The sequence below is a fragment of the Ischnura elegans genome, chromosome X (genome assembly GCF_921293095.1).
Source record: "Ischnura elegans chromosome X, ioIscEleg1.1, whole genome shotgun sequence".
Taxonomy (NCBI): domain Eukaryota; kingdom Metazoa; phylum Arthropoda; class Insecta; order Odonata; family Coenagrionidae; genus Ischnura; species Ischnura elegans.
The window spans coordinates 36,044,628-36,056,796 of record NC_060259.1 but is presented as its reverse complement, the minus strand read 5'-3'; the positions used below and the strand labels follow the sequence as shown (position 1 = coordinate 36,056,796).

The following is a 12,169-nucleotide window of genomic DNA, read 5'->3' as shown; positions in this document are numbered from 1 at the left end:
AACTAATAAGAGTTACCCGATTAACAAGTGCTCAAATATATAAGAGGTTTTCATAGCGCATTTTTACTCCTAGTATTCTACTAACATAAAGAATGATTCTTATAGAACTCCATCCCGTATTTAATCCTCTATAATCCAGAGCTACCTCTGGAAGAAAATAAATTCCAAGATTTCTAATTTTAAAAATGTGAAATTTTTCTACCCATTCATACATATTATGTAAATTCATGTTTCATCATACTTTACAGTACAAAAAAATCTGGTAATGTAAATTTTGCCTGAATGGAGCTGAAAATTTATACATTTTGTATGTTACTTAGAAGCAACATTGGGTTAAATTGGGCTAACGGTGTTACTGAATATGGTCTTAAACGGCAAAAGATCCACCTTCTCCTTTCTCCTTCACCTCTGGAGAAATGTTGATTATTTCACAACCGACAAATATTGTTACCAGTATAGCATCGCTGGTAGCAGACAACGTCTGTAGTTTATTTAAAATAATCCATCGATAGTGTTTCTTAGTGAACGCAAAGCACCCGTACTAGTAGTAGTAAGGCGTAGTATGATGACTAAGCATTAGTAAGATGATACTTTAGTCTCCTTAGTAGCGCGTTGAACGCGAAATTTATTAACCATTCGTGTCTTATGAGCATTTTTATACCAGCCGATGCTCTTACTTTCCTTGTAAGGGTTCTGATATTACCCATCTCACTTCATTGCATCACTTGCTCCCACTTGTTAGTCCTGTCTCCTTACTCCCACCGTCTGTGTTCCACACTTCCTCATTAGCTTTCTACTCCATCCAGCTAACTCTGTTTTCTCTCTCTCTCTCCGTCTAATAGAATAAACGGCTATTTATGCCTCCCTAGTCACTGGGCTGCCTCATCTCTTTGAGAAGTTGGAAATATGACTGGACGCTGATTGCGTCTCTGCGTTCTCATTGAAGTGGCCGCCGTCGTGCGACCATCGGATAATTGGATTCCTCGGAGGCGGAGAAGCACGGTGGCCCAAGTTAAAATTAGAAGCCTTTATCGTGGCCCAAAAGTTAAAATCCATCCTTGCAAGTTTTTCTTCAAGGCTGAAGTCAAAGAATACTCTCTTTTGAAATTATTTTCTGTCGTAGAAAAACGAATTATTGCGAAAAATGAATGTATCCATTAAATGTTTGTGTTTCCCTACTTCCTATGCAGGATAAAAATGATAAATCTATCTTCTATGTTATTTCTACTGCATATACACATTTTTCTCAACTTATACGCAACCAAACTCTACAAATTAGGTACCAAAATGCACAGAATTTATTAAAGAACATGCGACGACATATCTTACTTCCTAAATATTGCTATTGTTTCCTAAAATTGGTTTTTAAATAATTAAAAAAAAACAAAAACAAAAAAAAAACGGTAAATATTCCTGACGTTAACAGCGCACAAACTGATACATTTGTTCATTTGTAACAATTTCTCGCATTCTTTAAATAACTTTTATCAAAATGCGGCTCATTCCACATTCAAGTCTCCTGTTGATACGTAAGTATGAGTCATCATGTGCGTTTAACAGAGGATAGTGTAATTACTTCCAATGTTGTGTTTAAAGAGGTCCTCTGACCTCAATTTGTACATGAACATTCCAATTAAATTTGTTCATAAGACCCTGCCTTTTTTTCTACATTTTAAAATTAGAAACGCGCCTATCCCTCTGTGAACCTGCATTGAAAAGATCGGGGGAAGCCCGCTGGGAGCGGGCGCAGCACACTCGTGTTGTTAAGAACGCAAAAGATTGATATAATTGCTTGCCAATACTGAATTTATATAGTTGTTTATTTATACTTATTTTTATATATCCTTCAGTGTGCATTAAAGAATTGAATTCCCTATTGGCAACCTCTACTTCCAGCCTATCTGTGATGGGCTACCAATTTTCCGTTCGGCAATGAAATCTTTCTTTACCCAATCGAGGAAACATTTGAAAACAACTTGCATAACTACTCATTTTTTATTTCACCTCATATAGTGTTTGAGAAAATACAATGCTGATTTACTTTCCCAAAGACTTTGTCGCCCTTTTCGTTATCGAGGAATAAAATACCCTCCCCGCAGCTTAATTCACAAACTTAAATCGGAATAGTATTCTTCTCTTAAGCTTGTAAAGACAATATATTATTGTAAATGTGAAATACATTGGCTTAAGTACAGAGTGAAGTTACTTTGCACTGTACGTGGGGGATGACCATTTTGATAAAAATTTTGAGAATCAGGGAGAGTTATTTATATTAGTTGGCCTTCATATTCTTTGAAGTATCAAATTCCTCCTTATGGCAATGGCAATATCTCATTCAAGACTAAAAGTGCGGAATATTCTTCTCTTGCTTATCTATTCACGATGGTAATATGAAATAATGCAGAATGTCTTTTTTTCATTTTCAATATCATTGGTTCCATTTTAGCCTAGGGAAAGTAAGAACTGCGATGCGTTGCGTTATTTTTTTGTAAATTTATTTTTCATTTTTTCGCACTATTTTTCTTTCACATTACTAAAATAATCAATTAAAATTGTACATTTCCATGCAGCTTGACAAAACAAGATAATGTAAACGACGCTGGAAGCTATGAATCTCTAATGCTTTCTTTCTGTTCCCTTCCATCAGCAAAGTAAATGGTGATAGCAAATACATGATTTTATCCAAGGCATTTAAGGATTGTTTACACTATGCATCAACATAAATGCGTTAACCAAACTTCTTTTTTTTCAGTGAAATTCTGGAAAAATACAGTTTCTATTTGAAACAACAAATGCGTTCTCGACCACCTTTTAAGTATTTCTAGACCCAGGAATTCTTCTGAGAAACTCGGCGGTTAAATTTTAAGTACGCCATAATTCCTTTGAGCATTGCAGAGGAATTTCAACCACTGAAATAAGTAATGCCTCTGTATATATGAAATGATCACTTTAATATTTATTCTAAAAATTTTATTTTATTACTGATTCATATGAATCATCTGCGGATGCCTTTTTTCAGAGGTTGAGGATCGAAATTAATATTCACTTAATTTGATCTATACCTTCATTGAGGTCCATATCTTTGGCAATGATTGATATTCTTAGGGTATGCTCGGTACTCAGCTGCGTGGTATTTGGGAATCAAGTGCCTTTATACGGGGAAATACGTTATGTTGCTTGGTAGTAACGATTTATTTTGCTCATGACCAAATGGTGGTTGCATTATGTTATAACATTTGGCTTCACGTGTTCGGTTTATGAAACGACATTTGCATAAATACTTTTCTTCATAATGTTTAGCATTATATTTACCTATCCTGCAGTGGCGGTTGAGAGCTGAACGATATGGTAGCCACAAAACTTCAGTCGTGTGTGTTTATCATTCCAATTAAAAGCGTGAAAAAAAACTTCTGGGGAAGGTCACATCAAGCATAAAACGTAGTGTACATAAGAGACACTTAGCACCACCGCGGTATTCATCGGAGCATTATTATTTCGTCTACCAGTCCTGGTGGCCACTGAAGCCATAAGAAATATATTTTCCTAGGGAAATTTCTTTAGTTTACCTAATGCTATGTTTTTTCTTTCATTTTCAAGTAGCAGTAAAAGGTATTTGTGCTAGAGTTGACTTAGTGGGAGTGAAAAGCAATTCAATTAAATGTTTGGTATCCGTGCTTTGTTATTACCCCGCAAGAAGCAATATGACCTTACTGAAAATTAGAGCTCAAGCTTAACTGCCCCGTCACTGCTGTGAAAAGTTTTTGCTGTTGCGTGAAAACGGTGTAATATTCACAAAATCACTCTCTATAAATATTTTGAATGAGTCATTCATAATATTATTATTTTAAATATACCCAATCATATATAATTTAAAGAATCTTCTTTATCATGTCCCTATATTTCTTAAAATTTGTTTTTTACGCCTTTGAAGTTTATAAACACGCGATATATTACTATGAATGCTTTCAGAATAAAGCGTACTAGCAGTTGGTTAAAAGGAACCATAAATTTATTCATAATTTTATCATTGATTTGATTATTTTTCATGAGTATTACATTAAATTAGGGCTAATAAGTGCGGATTTTCCGCTACTTTGAGTACATATACGATATTACAGTCCAAAACAAGTGCCGTGTTTCCTACGGACTTATTTTTAACCTTTTCGGCTGACGCTGTAATTCTGCTCTATTCGTCGCATTCGAAGAAATGAACTTGGGAAAAAAGGAAAATGAACAGCTGTGTGCTTCCTCTTGAATAATTCAACGAACTTCATCCCTGGTGGCTCTTTTATTAATATCCTTCGAATGAGTAAAAATTTGAGGTCAAGTCTTGGCGGCATCTTGGAGGAGTTAATTAGTAACTGAGTGTTTGGATTGAAATTAAAAGCAATAGAAATAGCTAAACTCTGGTGTGTGCTGATTTTTTCCTTGAGGGCTCAACAAAATCATTCTTATAGTCAGTAAAATTATGCATTTTTAGTTTTCAAGCTCGCTGTTCAATTCAGAATCGTTGTTCGCTTTCTCTAATAAATGAGGATCACACAATGATCACATAGCATATGTATTTTAACCAAGAAATGCTGAGATCGCTATGCGGCTTAACCGTCGACTAACCAGGGCTTTGAAGATCACCTAGTAACAAAAATCTCATCTAAAATTCATGGCATTCGATTTTTTCCTTTTTACCTTGTCAGGTTATCTTTGTCTCAGCACGGTAACTCTGGAAGAGTGACAGTGTGCCACCTAATCTTACTAAAGCATAACGCGGAGGAAGATAAATTCCCTGAAGAGTGTTGGCCCGCTATCTACCGTCAAATAAATACGCGGGGAGGCAGCTCCTGCCAGCCAGTTACAAATACGGCCGAAATGGCGGGTATTATGGCCGGAGACAATGGCAGACCATTCCCTCTTGGATAGCAAAAGCCCCACGCAGGCTTAGCAGATATATAACTTCAGGAGTGGCGATACAAGAGGCGCTACAAGGCCTCTCCTTCCAAAGAGGGACATACACCTATATATTTATAAGCCGGCTATAAAGCTAACGAAGGGCGATGGACTATAAAAGGGGAAACACATCCGGAAATACGAATTGGACTATATAAATGGACCAAGGCGGTCTCCAAAAAAGGTCGGAAGGCTGTGGATTCAGGCGATGACGGATGGATGGAAGAAATCTCCTCAAAGGAGGACAAATGGAGAGAAAGATGACTGGAGTGTAGCTTGGCGTAAGAATGGAATTGGTATTTCTTTTATTGACATTCACCGGCAATCTATCGAGAAATGTAATTACAGTTCAGGACTCGATTTCAGCACACAATGCCTCGATAAACTTTTGATTAAACGAAAGATATGCACAACATTTTCGTATTTAATTTACCAACATAAATGGCATCAGTGTGCTTTAAATATATCTTTACATTTATCACAAGCTTAAAATAAATACTCCAGAGCTACGCGGAGGAACAATCATAATTGAAGTGATATTGTCTTTCCTAACAAATAAAAATGGAATAAAATTGCTACTATTGTTTTCCAACTTCTCCAAATCTTTCCACGGTCTTTATTATACTCGACTATGGTTTGCTAACGTCGAAAATGTAAATGCATTGAATCAGCTCTGGTTATAACTCTATGTGTAGGCGTTTTTCGTGCTATGTTACATCAGTATTTTATCGAGGTGGACATTATCTGATGAGAACCGTTTAAATTTCTAGTGGTAATAGCATATACAGGCAACAAAAATAAGATATCAGGTGCCAGACATTTCATTTAATGTGCATATACTTTCTCTAGGATGGTGTAAGTTTCTTAAAGAATGTATGGGAATGGAGTAAACCATGTGAACGATTTGCAGAAAGGATAAATATGAGATAAAAATGCTTCATAATACAGCTTAATACCTCCGCATGATTAAGACAACGTTGTCACGAACTGCAAAAAAAACTACTTATCTCCTCTACTGCTGAATCTCAGTAGCGAGAAGAATTTTTCGGTGAGCAAGACACTAATTACCGTGATGCCAACGTTTACGGCAAAAATCGTTTCAGGAGCTAGGTCAAGCACTTTTGTGGATAATGAGTAAAAGAAATCCGCAGAAACGTGACGTATTGATTATCTCGGAGGAACTTTAAGCGGCTCCTTTGAGGAAGTGACTCGGTGGAAGACGGGCACACTTCTGTTTGCGCCGTAGAGCGGTGAGTCGAAGGGTTTGCGATCGGCAGAGGTGTAACCGTGACCCACTCGCGCTATCCTAGCTGTTTGCTGAAGCGCACTCTCGGCATTGGCGGCATAGTTATATTTTACGATTACATTCGTGACAATGTCTCTTTCTTGAGGGAAAATATAAAGACTTCCACAGGTGAATATTTGTTTACGGATGAACAAAGACGGATTTATGGGGGGAACGGGGGCACGTTCTCCACATCCCAGACGCTTAAAAATAGACGAGATATTTAATACAAATATTTATTGATTGATTTTATATTTCAATGTAAAAGTTATAAATATTTACATATTTATAACTTTTATATTAAAATAAAGAGTATATTTCATAGAGTAATCGTTGCATATGGTTTTTTATCCCAAACATGAGAAGACCGTTTGCCTGTAAGATCCTGGTGCCCCCGCCAGAAAAAAATCCTGACTCCTCCCTTGCGGATGAATGTATTCATTTGGTTCTCTCATGGGGAATAGATTTTAAAAATTTTTCTTTCCTCCATTCTGTTAACCAAAAACATTTTCTAGGAAATCATAACCCCTCTACGAGACGTCTTAATAAGAGTATTTTGTCTATGTTAGGCATATGGTATCTCTCTATAAAACCGTTGGTCTCGCCCTTAGCTAGGACATAGAGGTGTTGCTTACTGGTGGGATTTGATGAGTTATGATAGGAGGTGGGGTTAGCGAGGTGGATGCTTTCTCACTGTCTACGTGAAGTGATTGTGTCGTGCCAGTATTTGCGGTGAAAGTTTTTATAAATACCAATGTGTTATAAGTATCAGTTCGGTGATATATTAAGATTTCTTCCTTTGAGCGAGGCGTAAGACCAAAGGCTTCTTTACACTACTGCGTGTGTCGTAGTCTTCGGATTTTTTTATATTTTTATTCGGTAATTCTCTAGATTTTTGTTTCGCTGCACAAATATTTCCATTAAATTAATCTTGTAATCGATGTAAATTTTCTTGAAAAACTTCAAACTCTTCACTTCACGGAAGCTTTATTTTATCGTTTCCAGACACCATGGCATTTATAATCTGGAATTTCGTTTGCAATGGTGATTTTCAGCTAATAAATCAAGAATTACGTTTACTTAAGCAATGAAGCAATGTATGTTCAAATGTCAATATTTTTTAAGATCAAATTTTAGTTCATTTTCACCCCATCACGTTCGTGGTAGACTAAAAAATTTATTTTAGGTTTTCTGTTTCAATTTCATTGGTTATATTTTAGTCTGGGAGAAAGTAAAAACTTCCAAAGTCTGACTTTCAGTGGAATTAATCAGTGTATATTAAGAACTCCGTAGGAGATTGGCATCCCAAGAGAAGTTCAACCTTCATCCCTCATCCCCAGAGGTTTCTCGTGTTAGTATTCGGAACTGGTTTGAGGGATCGTTTGGTACGCACTTTGTATCTCTTTCATACTTTGACAGTGGTGATAAAACGATATTGAAGCCGAATCAAACATCTTTTGGATGCGTTGACGCTGAGTAGAAGATGGTTTTTATGGCAGAAGGCCGTAGAACTTTCTATCGTGTGTTGAATTTCAAATGTGCAAATCGCTGAAAATGACCACCGACTCCTTATTCAAATGAACTCTCGATGGAAAATCAAGCATCTTCCTCCCGGGACACTTTTGATTTTCGTTTCGCTGTCTTGGAAGGACTTGCTTTGCCGCAAATTAAATTAAGACCTCTGCTTTATGAATAAGATCATTTGAGTGCTTTTTTATGGACCCTGGCCTCAATTGCGGTTTTCTGTCCATCCTTTTCTGTACTTGGCTGTGGGCGATTATTTCACTCTTTCCGTCACAATTGCAAGAAAGGTATGTAAATCTGTATCTCTTTATCTCCATAGGAAACAATAGCAAAAGGTGAAAAATGAAAAGTACTTTAATAAAATTGCCTAATTACTGCCTTCCCACTCCTGCTGAAATAGCTTGGATTTTTACGATAGTAAAGAATTTCATTTGAGACCTTCCTCCTTGAGTGCCATCAAGAGAATCTCTCGTTCTTAATTTTGTCTGTAGGCTTTGTGTTTAAAGGTTGAACCTTCGTACGTATAATTAAGGCGCAGTGAAATTACTTTTACGAGTCGTTCGGCATCGTGTATCTCACCGCAAACTCTAATGTGAGGAAATTTTTCTCTCACTTGAATTGATAGTTTGCTGAATTCCTCCCTTAAAATTCTCCACTTCAAGCAGCATTCCTCCTTTCGAATTGATCCTCCCCTTGCATTTCCAACATACAAGCTCACCAATTATTATATGCTTAGACTATGACGGAGTTTGGAAACGTAAAAAGACCTCTACTTATTTCGTTTCTTGATCTATCGCGTTCGTCCCGAGCTATTCCTTGCGAAAACTTTACGGTCCTAACCCTTTTGCAGAGAAGTAGATGACGTCACAAACTCATGCCTCGCTTCGACTCAATGTCAACCACTATACATTCATCTACATACTACCCTGCAAGCCACCTAAAGAGGCGTGTGGCCGGGACTGTTAGGACACCCAGCCGTCTACTTATAAAAAACAAATTCTCAAACAAAATACGACTAGCATTTATAAAAGTCCTTTATGGTTCAGGAGAAAAATAATCCATATCTATCCGTTCGGCAAAACATCCCTCTTTACCCTAATACGGGCAAGATGAGTCTCTTGGACTCAACGCATCACATTTTTGAGAATTTTATGTAATTGAAATGTCAGCATGTTGTAAATTTTTTACTTCTTCTAATTGTATATTTCCTATAAATTAGAGTAATTCAAACTTCTTTCGGAATGAAAGTAACATAGAAATAATTTTTTTCCCTGAATTCCCACAAATCTGGGCAAGGTGAGTCTGTTTGCACGAAATGTAAAAAGTAATGTGCATTTTACAAATATTTGGTTCGAATTGTCAAAATAATGTAAAATTTTCACTTTGTACATGTAACGATAAATATTTGGTGTTTTATGTAGTGAAAAGAGAAATAATTAGTAAAAAGAGACCACTGTACTCGCTGTTCGATTACGTATGAAATTAATAAGTAATGTAAAACTTTTGTTAAACAAAAAATAATCAATTTTATGTTAAATGATTCTTGCACAATGTGTACAAATTAATGTGAAAAGTAATATTTTTCACTATTTAATAATTTAAATTAAAAGCATAAGTTAAAAGAGTCCATTGGACTCACCTTGTCCGATTACGTCAGAAAAATATGTTGCCCGTATTAGGGTTAATTTATCTCTTCTATAGGACTTGGAATGATATTGGGGCCATCAAGAGACTTTCCCGTTCTTAATTTTGCCGGCAGGCTTGGTGTTTAGTGGTTGAAACCTTCGTGCCTCTAATTTAGGCGCGGTGAAATAACTTTTACGAGTCGTACGGCAACGTTTACCTCACCGCAAGCTCTAATGTGAGCAAATTTTTCTCCGTATCGCTCCTAAAGATATCTATTCTTAATTGTTCAAGCAATCTTATCCTAGCGCATCCTAGCCTAGCAAGGATAGTATCCCATCCAGGCCTAGCTAACACACTGAGTGCGTGGTGGCTTTGCGGGTTGAGCGTTTGGTCGGTGAACTTCGGGCGCCATGTTCAAATTCTTCATTTTGCCTTTAGAAACCCTAAGCCATAAGTGGCAGCGGGGTAAAGTCCTCGCATACTACGCAGAAAGTCACGGTTCGAGACCCGCTTGGGTATGCTTCATCCCTCCAGAGCTGGGGTGTTCATATAGTTGTTAAGTTAAAAAACCCGATGTAAAAGGACAGTTGTGCTGTTTTCGGTGGTGGAGGAAAAAAATATAAATGAATAAAAATAAAGCCATCCCTGTGCAAGTTGACTCGGGGGAAAGAACTTGCTTTTCTTTCCGGCGTACGCCCATTCTGACCCTATTGCCTGGGGTATCGCTTTCCCTCATCTCACCCAACCAACCATCGGTTTGAAACTCTCTTAATGATCCTTTCATCATTACCATATTTTAATATTTTCAAGCCCATATTCAATGCATATATTTCTATTTTCTGGCGTGGCATAAATTAATATTTTGCTTTTAGCATGTTTACGCAAAATAACTTTTCTTCCGTTGTGATTTTATGCTGGAAATCCACTTATTGTCAATATAAATCTCCCCAAACTGAAAAATCACTATGATAATAAACTGTTTTTAAGCCTTTTTTATGTTGAATAAAATGGTACACATACAGCAGGAATGCCAATTTAAAATGTACTTATAAAAAATAAAAGCAAAAAATAAAGTAATTAATATTTCAAATCAAAGAAAAACTAAAAAACAAACCGATAACCGTGGCCATAATCTCAGTATTTAGCCAATTATAATGTCATTATGCGCTAAGTCAGATGATGCCAAGTGAGTAAACTTTTTTAATTGATAATGAAAACGGATGAATATCTGTCAGGAGAGAACTTATCAGGCCAGAAATTCTGTATAATAACTAATGATAGCCTGGGTATTGGAATCTGGAGTATGGAGCTGAAACGAGTTTTGCGGGAAGGTATGTTTTTATGCATCTGTTTCATGAATCATTTTCACGTCATGTTAAAGAAGGAAGCATTATCAGGTCGAAGTGAGAGTTAAGGCATTGTTAGTGAAATTTACACCTGATTGAAGTCTAAAGACTAGAGAGGGATATAGAGGATGAAACTTCATTAATTGGTGCCTCACGGAGATTTGGTTTTCTGTATTTTATAATTTTTGCGAATTTTAGTTAAATGTAGCAATATTAGTGGGAGCGGGCATTGATCGAATTGGGCTTCGTAGATATTGTCATAGTGGTTCACTTGTTTAAGTTCAATTTCAGCCTCCAGAGACAGCACCTCTCTATGATCTTTCATGCGGCATCCTATAGCATATTAGTATCAGCGAGATTATTTATCTGTTGAAATATTTTGCAGTCATCAGTATAGCGTAGGGTATGGACTTGTTAGGAACGGAGTAGAAGAGCGAGATCATCAAAGAATAGGCTGAAGAGTAAGGTCCTAGCACGCTATCTTGGGGCACTCCGGTAGTAACGTTAGGCCAGGAAGATGAGATACCAGCGAGTATTACTCTTTGGGCTCTGTCGCGAAGAAAATTGGACAAGAAACAGAGGAAGGTATCATGGATATCAAAACGGTAGCTGAGTTCATGTAGCAGGAGTTTATGGCTTAGGGTGTCAAAGGCTTTGGAAAAATCAAGAAAGATGACGTCGAGTTAAGACTTTTCCGCTATTGATTGTTCTTCATGTTGCTGAAATGTTGATAGGTTATTTAAACAAGAGTGACCGAAAAGAAGCCCTGCAGATTAGGGGAGAGAAAGAGGTAGCTGATGAAGTAAGTGGATTCCGGATGATCCTTTCACAGACCGAGGAAAGAACGGGAAGTATCGAGATGGGACGACAGTTCGAGACGTCATAGTTAGGGCCAGACTTATGTATAGGAATCATATTTGATATTTTACACTGAGAAGGGAATATGCCATAGAAAAATAAGTGATTTTAAAGGAGGGCAATGGGAACTGATAGAGACGGAGAACAGTTGCGAACAAATGCGGGACAGACTATCAGGGCTAGGTGAGCTGCGGAGGGGGATCTTTGATAGACACTGAGCTTCCTTAGGATCTGTCTGAATATCCGACAGGCAGTGACTGTCGACGAGCGATAGGGAATAGGGTAGTTTCCTTCATCAAAGAAAACGAAAGGCATTGATTACGATTCGTTACCCACCATAAGTGTATTCATAATATACAAATTATTTGGTTTTAGAAATACCGGTTTAGACGAATGGCCAGGGTTAATTTTGTCCTCATTTGAAAAAGGCCATATTGGCGCCCATGCGATGCCACTCCACGTGACGTCACAGGGGTATAGTTTCTATACGAGTAGACAAGAGTTTTACATCGTCTGAGGTTACCAATGCTTGCATGAGGCACAGAGCTCAGAGAAAGATGTCTTAATAATCACCTATTAAAACTGG

General features: G+C 37.2%; 1 protein-coding gene across 1 annotated transcript in view; it reads left to right on the top strand.

Moving 5' to 3' along the window:
- Nucleotides 1-12,169, top strand: part of LOC124171563 (neuropeptide CCHamide-1 receptor-like) — a 289,746-nt gene that overhangs the window by 22,893 nt on the left and 254,684 nt on the right. The gene's annotated exons all lie outside the window — the stretch shown is intronic.